Here is an 11,202-nt window from a genome sequence, read left to right as displayed (position 1 = left end):
AATAGAATATCATTTTTTGTTCAAATCAAAGAAATAAAATAAAAGAGAATAGAATAATATTAATTGAAATCAAAATAATACAACAATGAATTTTCAAAATGTTTGGAAATCATTCAAACTTTTATACTACTATGACTCTATCTTCCGGAATCTCCAAGATAATTATGCTTCCTTCTTCATTTTGTTGAACTTATACCAAATAATATGATGAATCTTTGAAGAATATATCTATGATCTTCATCAAAGTGAAAGTCATATTGTGACATCATCTTTTCTATGTCTTCTTTTTATTATATACATGATTGATGAATAAAAAGACGAAGAAAAGAAAATTAAAAACCTATACTACTAAAAAGAAAGAATGAAAAAATGAAAAATGAACATTCAACATCTCTAAAGATGATAGGTATTTATAGATTGGATAAGTCATAAAAATAGTTAGAAAGAAATTGAAAAGACATGCTATTTAAGTGAGAATATCAATAGATTGAGGTTTTTTTGTAACTCATTATATATAATTACAATAATAAATATGCTTGAATTTTTTTAATAAATAAATAAATTATTTCATGAAAAGAAAGAAGAAAAAATGTCAAAAAAGAGAGAAAAAAGAAAAAAAGAATGAAGGCCATAGAGAGGTGCCACATCACCTCCTCTATGGTTCTCATTTATATATATATATTGATTAATTTTTATCATTAATTATACTCATTTTCAAGGCATTGTATTCATTATATTTTCAAAAGGGTGTTATAGTAAAATTACCCTTCTATGTATAATTTCTTAAGAAATGTGCAAAGTCAATAATGAACAAATGGACCGAGCGAATAGTAAATGTTACTCACTCCGTGTTTTTTGAGTTGTCATGTATGTTGGGATGTATACTATTAACCATATGTTAAGAAATAATATTTATTAGAGAATAAATATATGGTCAATTTTAATAGATCTTTTATTAGTTTATGGTGTCTATTTACTTATATAGTAGATGATTTGGTGTGTAGAGTTTTAACTTATACACAGAGGATTAATCATCGGTTCTTATAAGTATAAAATTTTTTGTTCACAATCTAGGATGGAAATTGGACATGTCATCGGGTATAATTGTAGCACAAGATTATATGTAATTGTCCTGATTATGGGAACGGTATAGTTCCAACTTCTTCTGCTAGTACATTTTGTATGTATTGAACGGGACCGAGTAGAGATAGTTGTTTTAGACTGACTGACAAAAACATATTCTCTAAACTATTTAATATACTTATATTCTTAATCCTGATATAACTATTTTGATCTGTATATATTAATTATCATTTTGATTTATTAAAAAGTGAGATTCTGAGATGGGTCAATATGTTTGGTAAGTTGGATGATAATAATATATATTGGTGAAATAATAAGTTAGTTGATGGAATCCATGTCTCGTTATAGAGATTGATTGATATGTCTTTTTGAGAAACTTATAAGTTTCCATCGTGTCAAATCTTGCAAGTGGATTTATGAATCCGACATATGAAATAAGTTAAGTAATGCTCTAAAGGAAATTAATCATTAAGTTAAATTCGTCAGTAATTTAATTTATTGATTAGTATCTGAAATATTAACATGGAAAATTACACAACTGTTTAATGGGGAATTACGAAATAGAGGAGTGCAATTACGAATTTCTAGTGGAATGATTTGTAATTTATTATGGTAAGAATAATTCAAATTAATTAATTGAAATTATTTCCATAAAAAGAAGCCTCAATAATTAATTGTGGTCCGTGTAGTGCTCATATTTAACTAGAACTCAAAATTTATTTCTAGAAAAAAAGAGGAATAATATGGATTTTTCTATTATTCTAGAAAAACTAGGTTTTCTAGTCCTTTTTGGATTAGGAGGAAATTTCTATAAATAAGGATACTCCTAATATAGAAAATAGATGATGATTAGTTATCTATTTGATACTTGCCCAACCAAGTATTGAGAGAGTTCAGATATGACTTGGGAACTGTAGAAGACCATAATTATCTTGTAGATTCACTTGAAGAACTGTCTAACTTGGGGATTCGGTTGAAGGTATTTGCTCACGCTTCAAGAGGTATTTATCGAATTAAATTTCAGCAAGTTTATGTGTTCTAGCATTATTATGTGGTCTAGCATAAACGGTATTAGTTATCTATTATTTCATGTAAGTATTAAAGATCCTGATATGCTTCCGTTGTGCATATAGTTTTCCAACAATGTATACTAGTAAAAACTATTCCCTCTTTACTTATTACTTATCCATTTTTTTTCTTTTTTGGTTGTCCCAAATTATTTGTTCATTTGACAAATTTAGAAAGGACAAAATTATGTTTACCTATTATACTCTCAATTAATTACTATGAAAAAAAGTAAAACTTCTTAAAAATCTCAAGTTTTTAATTCACCTACTTCATAATTAATAGGTGTAAAATGATAAACTCACTATGTCAAAATTGTTACTTTCTTAATAAGTGTGTCAATTCAAAAGTAAACATGTAATTAGAGATCGAGGGGATATTTTCTAAATACTTTATCTATTCATTTTTATTTCACTATTCTAAAAATAAATTTTCATTTTTACTTATTTCTTTTAACATATCAAAAAAAATAATTATTATTTATTTGTTTTATTCTTAATATTAATACTTATTATCAACTCATTTATCAAAATTCAATAATAAACATTAATTAATAAAGACAATATGACAAAATAGTCATATAAATATTAATTTTTTAATAATTGTTTCAAGTTCAAATATTACAACAAAAAATGAACGCAAGAAGTAATTGTGAATTTAAACGATCAACACAAAATTGTCTTTTTCGCAACTTTTCATTTTATCATTGATTATTTCTAGAATCAAAAGGCAAGTAAAAAGATAAAGGTTAAAGAATTGCTAAGGAATATATTCATCAAACTACACCTGTAATTAATTTTTTCTTAAAATTTATGCAGAAAAACATAGGGGAGTAATTTATGAAGCACTATGAGCAACATCGAAACAAAAAAATTATATAAGAAAATCAACATAGAAACCAAAACTTTTACCATAATATTTTGTTATAAAAATAAAAGTGTATTCAGATAAATAACGTTATAAAAAGTTTGACTTGCACGTTAGTTTTCAATAGTAAGTTTGAATATGTATCCCATCTATCACTAGCTCTTTTTTATTTTCTCTTTGAAAAGTATAGATTGACCCCATTTTCGTGCTAATTTATGAATGTTGGGTTGTTGTGCTTTTGCAACTGACGCAATACATATTCAAAATTTGAGATTAAGAGTCCGGTTGGATTGACTTAAAAAAATAGTTTTTAAATTAAAAATATAAGGTCAAATTGAAATAACTTTTAATTCAAAAATAAAAAATAAAAAGAAATCTATTTTTGATTTCTAATTTATTTTAAGTCATTTTATTTTGCCAAATACTTGTAACTTATTTTGAGTTATTTTTGACTTATTAAAAATGTTTGTCAAACCCTTTCAAAAATTAAACACAGCTTAAAATAAATTTTAATTAATTTTTAAGTCGATCCCAACCGACTCTAACTCTATAGTCAATGTTTTACTTCTCACTCGATCATACACTAACCTTTTTTTTAACAACTACGCTAGCTGTCCACATTCAATGTTGCATCCACCTTTGACTTTCTCACTCACCAGAATGTTTAGTTTTCTTTCCACTCATTTCTTTTTTCATTTTCGAATAAAATAAGGACTAATTAACTATAAAGTTAGATACTGTATCAAAGACTGCAAAGATTAGCTAAGTTAATAGAAATATATTTCCATTGATATGTAAACTCTTGATTCAGTAGGCTAATAATTATACTATATTACAATATATATCTTCCGTTTAATAATAGTTATACATTATATCATTTTAGAATGTCTAATAATACTTGTCTATTTTATAAAATTAATGAACAATTTTAGACTTTATTTTTAATGCATTCTTATTATTAATTATAGTCATTTTTTATCACGTTCTGTCCAACAATAGTTATTAACTATTGATTTGACTCACACCCTTAAGAAATCATAAATAGAAATATAATTTTACTATATCACCCTTTAAATATAATAAATATAATGTCTTAAAAAAAAGTACTCCCTCCGTTTCAAAGAGGATAGTCTAGTTTGACTTGAAATGGAGTTTAAGAAAAGATTGAAGACTTTTTTATCTTGTGGTTCTAAATAAAAGTTATGTCAAATGTACCAAAATGTCCTTTTTCTTATAGTCTTAAACATGTCATGTGGAAAGTTCAAGTTAAAGTGTTGCCAAAAAAGGAAATGGATCATTCTTTTTTAAATAGACTAAAAAGGAAATAAGGACATTCTTTTCTAAACTGAGGGAACAATAGAAAATTAACTATACTTAATAATAAGGGTAATTAGAAATCAAGTGCAAAATTATTCATTGATTTCATGAAGTTTGTTGGACATTCCAAAATAGTATAGTGAACAAATATTGTTGGACGGAGGGAATACATTTTTCAAGACATTATATTTATTAAAATCAAAGGGAGTACATTACTCCCTCATGCCGTAATTATTTGTCAATTTTATTAATTGACATACCTATTAAGAAAAATAATAATCGACATAGTCAATTTAATTGTCCTGTTTTTATTTGTCATAATTGACAAGTAAAAAAAGGAAATTGGACAAGTAACAAGTGACAAAGAGAGTAATATTTAACATTCTCTCTCCTAATTTATATGACACATTTCGTTTTTGAGAGTCAAATAGTCTACGATTCACCGAAAAAATTCTCATGAAATCTTTAAAAATTTTAAAATGATTTATAAATTTGTAAAGTACATAAAAAGTACTATGAATCACAATAATTGACAATTCAAAATATTAAAAAGATAATGTGAAAAAATCACGGAAAAGAGTTTGAAATATATCCAAACTTTGATCAAAATTGTTGTGACGATATCGAACTTTGGAAAGGACCTTTTACCCCCTACACCATTTAATATTGTATTTTAAAAGTATATATTTGCCCACTTGGATATCATAAATATTACATCATTATAAATAGTAATGTATCCACGTAGGCACATATATACCTTTAAAATACACTATTAAACAATGCAGAGGAATAAAAAGTCCTCCATAAAGTTTGGTATCATAACAACAATTTCGGTCAAAATTGGAGTATTTTTCAGACTTATTTTCCAAAAAATCACGGTAAAATATAAATTTATTTGAATCTCAAAATTCGAAATGTATCACATAAATTGAACATAGGAAATATTGTTTATGTTTAAATGTATTTGTTTTTTTATTTATTTATTTATATATATATATTTACTTTTTAAATTTTAAATACGGAAAAGGGCCTAAAATACCCTTAAAGTATTGGAAATGATACAAAATTACCCTCCATCCACCTATTGGCTCCAAAATACCCTTTCCACCCACCTTTTGGGTCCAAAATACCCTTGTCATCCACTTTTTGGTTCAAAATTAACCACTTATTAAACGGTTTTATATTTAAAATATTTAAATATTTTTTTAAATACGTGGCGCTCAACTATTTGTTATAATTTAACTTATTAGTATAATTTATAAATTAATCCACTACCCACCTATTACTAATTAAACCCTCCAAATTAATAAACCACTCACATTATTAATGCAACAACAAAAAAGCTACTACCAATTGAGTGTTTTTAAAAATTTGAGACGAAAATATTTATAGAAGTAAATTATCATACATTCTAGTGTCTAAATAAAAATTACCGATAAACTTAAAAGTCTGACTATGTTCATCTTAATTAGTTTTACGTCTCGATTATGTGATGTTACTTCATAGGTAACTTTTTTTTCAAAATAATATATTAAAGGTTTTAAAACAAATCATAAATATTTATAAAATTATATTTTAAAAAAGTGCATTAATTCATTCGGATGTATTACTTATTTACCTTTAATCATAAATTTCTAATTCAATCTTGAAAGAGAATCAAATTGAAAGTGTCCTCCTAAATAAGCGGCTCAACATTTATATAATTGGGGCTTCGATTCGGACTTGAATAATTTTGGATGTCATTTTCATGAATCTATAATTTCTTCGTGTTTTAGTAGTGTTTATGACGATTTTGATATTATAGTTAGATTATTAATTGGGTGGGGTTTAGTTAGTAATGAGTGTTAGGTTGTGGAGCCTGATTAATATATATAACTGTTTACGCGGTTTAACCTCCGCGGTGAGGTTGCCAGTGGGTTATGGGGGGTGGGAGCCCCCCATCCGAAGGAGGGGTTCGGGGCAGCGCCCCGACCTAAATTTTAGGCTTTACTATTTATTCTCCATTTATTCTCTGTAACAAAAAATACTCTGATTTATCAATATAAATATATCCCACCGCCGTGGAAGTTTACTCACGGGGTGTTACCACAAAATATTGGGTTTTCTTTTTCTCTCTCTAGATCTCTCATCTCTTTCTCTTGAAAGTTCTTGTGTTTTTCATTCATCAAGTGTGTGTGCGTGAATTCGATGCTAACAACTGGTATCAGTGCTAAGGAGATTCAACACGATCACTGAAGATGGATAGTTCAAAGCTTGAAATCGAGAAGTTTGATGGATCCGATTTCAGTTTCTGGAAGATGCAGATCAATGATTATCTGTACCAGAAAGATCTTCACGAACCGTTGACCGGGCTGAAGCCGGAATCCATGACGGAGGAGAAGTAGAACCTTAAGGATCTCCAGGCTCTAGGGTTGATCCGGTTGACTTTGTCAAAAAACGTGACGTTCAACATCGTGAAGGAGAAGACTACGTCCGGTCTGTTGAAGGCACTGTCAAACATGTATGAAAAACCATCGGCAATGAACAAGATATATTTGATGCGTAGATTGTTCAATTTACAGATGTCTGAGAATGAATCCGTTTCTGATCATATAAATGAGTTCAATTTGATTGTGATTCAACTCAATTCTGTGGATATTAATTTCGAAGATGAAATTAAAGCGTTGATTTTGATGTCATCTCTGCACGAGTCTTGGGATACTGTTGTAGCTGCGATTAGCAGTTTCCGTGGATCTGAGAAACTGAAGTTTGATGAAATCCGTGATGTTGTTCTTAGCGAAAGTATTCGCAAACGAGAAGTGGGAGATTCATCGGGCAGTGCTCTCAGCGTTGACCGAAGGGGGAGAAGTAAGACGAAAGGCCAAAATCAACATGGTCGATCAAAATCAAAGAATCGAGGAAAATCCCCGAACAGATCAAACGTGACTTGTTGGAACTGTGGAGAAAAAGGGCACTTTCGGACGAGCTGTACAAAGCCAAAGAAGAAACAGAATCAGAAATTTGGAGATGACAATGATTCTGTAAATTCAGCAGAGGACATTGGGGATGCTCTAATCCTTAGTGTGAACAGCCCGGTTGAATCATGGATTTTGGATTCTGGTGCATCTTTCCATTCGTCTCCAAGCAAGGAGTTGTTCCAAAATTTCAAATCTGGAAATTTTGGAAAAGTATATCTTGCTGACAATAAAGCCTTAGAGATTGAAGGAAAGGGGGATGTTTGCATAAAGACCACCTCGGGAAACCAGTGGACATTGGAGGATGTCAGATATATTCCTGGGATCAAGAAAAATCTGATCTCTGTTGGTCAGTTGGATAGCACGGGATATGCAGCAGAGTTTGGGAAAGGTTCGTGGAAGATCGTGAAAGGTGCTATGGTAGTAGCTCGTGGCACCAAATCTGGAACCTTGTACACCACTGCAGGGTGTATAAACATGGCCGCTGTTGCTGAAGGTGCTTCCGGTTCATGTCTGTGGCACAACAGACTTGGACACATGAGTACTAAAGGAATGAAGATGCTGGTTGCAAAAGGAGCATTAGAGGGTCTGAAGTCTGTTGATATGGGTCTTTGCAAGAGCTGTGTTATGGGTAAACAGAAAAGAATAAGCTTCACAAAGACTCCTAGAGAGCCAAAGAAAGTGCGATTGGAAATGGTCCATACAGATGTTTGGGGACCATCTCTAGTATCATCACTTGGAGGATCCAGATTCTATGTTACCTTCATTGATGATTTCAGCAGGAAGGTATGGGTTTACTTCTTGAAGCATAAGTTAGATGTGTTTGCAACTTTCAATAAGTGGAAAGCTGAAGTTGAGAATCAGACCGGTTTGAAAGTCAAATGCCTAAGGTCTGACAATGGAGGAGAGTATGACAAATCAGAGTTCAAGGCATTCTGTGCAGCTAGGGAATCAGATTGATGAGAACAGTTCCTGGTAAAGCAAGGCAGAATGAAATTGCTGAGAGGATGAACAGAACATTGAATGAGCGTGCAAGGAGTGTGAGGGTACACTGTGGGCTGCCCAAAACATTTTGGGCGGATGCTGTGAGCACAGCTGCATACTTGATCAACAGGGGACCATCAGTTCCTTTAGGGTTCAAGATTCCAGAGGAGGTGTGGACAGGAAAAGAACTCAAGTACTCACACTTGAGGACTTTTGGTTGCACTGCTTATGTTCATGTTGATCCAGAAAAGAGAGACAAGCTTGATGCCAAGGCTGTGAAGTGTTACTTCATAGGCTATGGTTCTGATTTGTTTGGTTACAGGTTTTGGGATGACAAGAACAGAAAGATCCTGAGACATTGTGACGTGACATTTGATGAGTCTGTCCTGTACAAGGACAGAGAGCAGAAGGTTCTAGAGATTACAAAGCAAGTGGGAGTTGAGGTTGAGTTGGAGAAGAGTAACCCCAGAGATGTCGAAGCAGATACTCAACCAACTCCTACTGAAGAATCTGAAGTGGAGCAAGTTACACCTGAGCAGGTATTAAGGAGATCATCCAGATCCATCAGGGCACCAGATGGGTATTCACCTTCATTACACTATCTATTGCTGACTGATGAGGGGGAACCAGAGTCTTTTGATGAGGCCCTACAAGTGGAGGATTCGATCAAGTGGGAGCAAGCCATGGATGATGAGATGAGGTCACTTGAGAAGAACGGCACATGGGTGTTGACTGAGTTACCTGCAGGGAAGAGAACTTTGCTGAACAAGTGGGTGTTCAGAATCAAGACTGAACCAGATGGCAAAAGAAGGTTCAAGGCTCGTTTAGTGGTTAAAGGATATTCACAAAGGAAAGGTATTGATTATGCTGAAATATTTTCTCTTGTTGTGAAGTTAACCTCTATTCGAATTCTGTTGAGTATTGTTGCATCGGAGAATTTGCATCTAGAGCAAATGGATGTAAAAACAACATTTTTACATGGAGATCTGGACAAAGAGATCTATATGCAACAACCGGAAGAATTTGTGGTTCCAGGCAAGGAACACATGGTGAGCAAGCTCACCAGGAGTTTGTATGGACTAAACAAGCACCAAGGCAGTGGTACAAGAAGTTTGACTCCTTCATGACCAAGAGTGAATTCTGCAAAGCTGAAAAGGATCCTTGTTGTTACTTCAAGAAATACACTGATTCATATGTCTTTATACTCTTATATGTGGATGATATGTTGATTGCAGGATCTAGTATGAGGGAGATTAACAATCTGAAGATAAGGTTGTCTGCAACATTTGAGATGAAAGATTTGGGTCCAGCGAAGCAGATTTCTCGAGATAGATCTGCTGGCACTTTAAATTTATCTCAGGAGTTGTACATTGAGAAGGTGCTGAGCAGATTCAGGGTTAATGATGCTAAACCCAGGACTACTCCATTGGCAAATCACTTTAAATTGTCAAAGGAGCAGTCCCCCAAGACTGCCGAGGAGCGTGATCATATGGCACTTGTTCCATATGCTTCAGCAGTTGGGAGTTTGATGTATGCTATGGTGTGCACTAGACCTGATATAGCACATGCAGTGGGAGTTGTTAGCAGGTACATGGCGAATCCGGGGAAAGAGCATTGGGAAGCTGTGAAGTGGCTTCTGAGATATTTGAGAGGTACATCCAGTACTTTACTTTGTTTTGGCAAAGGCAAGGTGGCTCTACAGGATTTTGTGGATGCTGATCTTGGTCGGGATGTTGACTCGAGCAAGAGTACATCCGGGTACATTTACACCATAGGTGGAACAGCAGCGAGTTGGATGTCGAGGCTTCAGAAGTGTGTTTCTCTTTCTACTGAAGCTGAGTATGTGGCAATAGCTGAAGCTGGGAAAGAGATGATATGGCTGGCAGATTATCTTGAGGAATTGGGCAAGAAGCAGAGCGAGAAGATTCTTACTCAGATAGCCAGAGTGCCATACAGTTGGTGAAATATCCAGTCTATCATTCGAAAACAAAGCACATCAGAAGGCGATACCATTTCACTCGCAGGTTAGTGGAGGATGGTGATATGTGCTTGGAGAAGATAGAGGGTGCAAAGAACCCGACAGACATGTTGACGAAATGTGTTGATGTTGGGAAACTGGTGTTATGCAAAACCTCGTTTGGTCTTCTGTAGTTGTTGCTACAGATGTTGCGGTGCGGTAAAGACGTTGATGATGAAGGGTTTTTTTTTTAGAATGTATTTTTTGGATGACCGAATCAGTCTCCAAGTGGGAGAATTGTTAGGTTGTGGAGCCTGATTGATATATATAACTGTTTACGCGTTTTAACCTCCGCGGTGAGGTTGCCAGTGGGTTATGGGGGGCGGGAGCCCCCTATCCGAAGGAGGGGTTCGGGGCAGCGCCCCGACCTAAATTTTAGGCTTTACTATTTATTCTTCATTTATTCTCTGTAACCAAAAATACTCTGATTTATTAATATAAATATACCCCACCGCCGTGAAAGTTTACTCACGGGGTGTTACCACGAAATATTGGATTTTCTTTTTCTCTCTCTAGATCTCTCATCTCTTTCTCTTGAAAGTTCTTGTGTTCTTCATTCATCAAGTGTGTGTGCGTGAATTCGATCCTAACAATGGGTGGGTAGGATTGATTTATAAATAATACAAATAAATTAAATTATAACCAATAGTTGAACATCAAGTATTTTAAAAATATTTAAATAGTTTAAATTTAAAATCATTCAATAAGTGATCAATTTTGAACTCAAAGGTGGATGACAAGGGTATTTTGGAGCCAATAGGTGGATGAAAAAGACATTTTGGAGCCAATAGGTGGATGAAGGATAATTTTATACTATTTTCAATACTTCAAAGATATTTTAGACCATTTTCTGTTTTAAATAATGTATATATTGACTAATTCTTCAAATTTAATGAATATCTCATACATACATAT

This window comes from Solanum pennellii, chromosome 9 (assembly GCF_001406875.1).
Source record: "Solanum pennellii chromosome 9, SPENNV200".
Classification (NCBI taxonomy): Eukaryota; Viridiplantae; Streptophyta; class Magnoliopsida; order Solanales; family Solanaceae; genus Solanum; species Solanum pennellii.
The sequence above is the reverse complement of the archived record's forward strand: the minus strand, read 5'-3'. Positions refer to the sequence as shown.